This window comes from Triticum dicoccoides, chromosome 1A (genome assembly GCF_002162155.2).
Source record: "Triticum dicoccoides isolate Atlit2015 ecotype Zavitan chromosome 1A, WEW_v2.0, whole genome shotgun sequence".
In the NCBI taxonomy this organism is placed as follows: Eukaryota; Viridiplantae; Streptophyta; class Magnoliopsida; order Poales; family Poaceae; genus Triticum; species Triticum dicoccoides.
The window spans coordinates 448,411,169-448,412,283 of record NC_041380.1 but is presented as its reverse complement, the minus strand read 5'-3'; positions in this window follow the sequence as shown (position 1 = coordinate 448,412,283).

Sequence of the window (1,115 nt, the reverse complement as noted above, 5' to 3'; positions counted from 1 at the left end):
GGGCCGGCCCCCTCTCCTTGTCCAATTCGGACCAAGGGAGGGGAGGGGCGCGCGGCCCATGTAGGGCTGCCTCTTCTCTTTTCCACTAAGGCCCATCATGGCCCATTTAGCTCCCGGGGGGTTCCGGTAACCTCCCGGTACTCCGGTAAAATCCCGATTTCACCCGGAACACTTCCGGTATCCAAACATAGGCTTCCAATATATCAATCTTTATGTCTCAACCATTTCGAGACTCCTCGTCATGTCCGTGATCACATCCGGGACTCCGAACAACCTTCGGTACATCAAAATGCATAAACTCATAATATAACAGTCATCGTAACCTTAAGCGTGCGGACCCTACGGGTTCGAGAACAATGCAGACATGACCGAGACATGTCTCCGGTCAATAACCAATAGCGGGACCTGGATGCCCATATTGGCTCCTACATATTCTACGAAGATCTTTATCGGTCAGACCGCATAACAACATACGTTTGTTCCCTTTGTCATCGGTATGTTACTTGCCCGAGATTCGATCGTCGGTATTCCAATACCTAGTTCAATCTCGTTACCGGCAAGTCTCTTTACTCGTTCTGTAATACATCATCCCGCAACTAACTCATTTAGTTGCAATACTTGCAAGGCTTAAGTGATGTGCATTACCGAGAGGGCCCAGAGATACCTCTCCGACAATCGGAGTGACAAAACCTAATCTCGAAATACGCCAACCCAACATGTACCTTTGGAGACACCTGTAGTACTCCTTTATAATCACCCAGTTACGTTGTGACGTTTGGTAGTACCCAAAGTGTTCCTCCGGTAAACGGGAGTTGCATAATCTCATAGTTATAGGAACATGTATAAGTCATGAAGAAAGCAATAGCAACATACTAAACGATCGGGTGCTAAGCTAATGGAATGGGTCATGTCAATCAGATCATTCTCTCAATGATGTGATCTCGTTAATCAAATAACAACTCATTGTTCATGGTTAGGAAACATAACCATCTTTGATTAACGAGCTAGTCAAGTAGAGGCATACTAGTGACACTTTGTTTGTCTATGTATTCACACATGTATTATGTTTCCGGTTAATACAATTCTAGCATGAATAATAAACATTTATCATGATT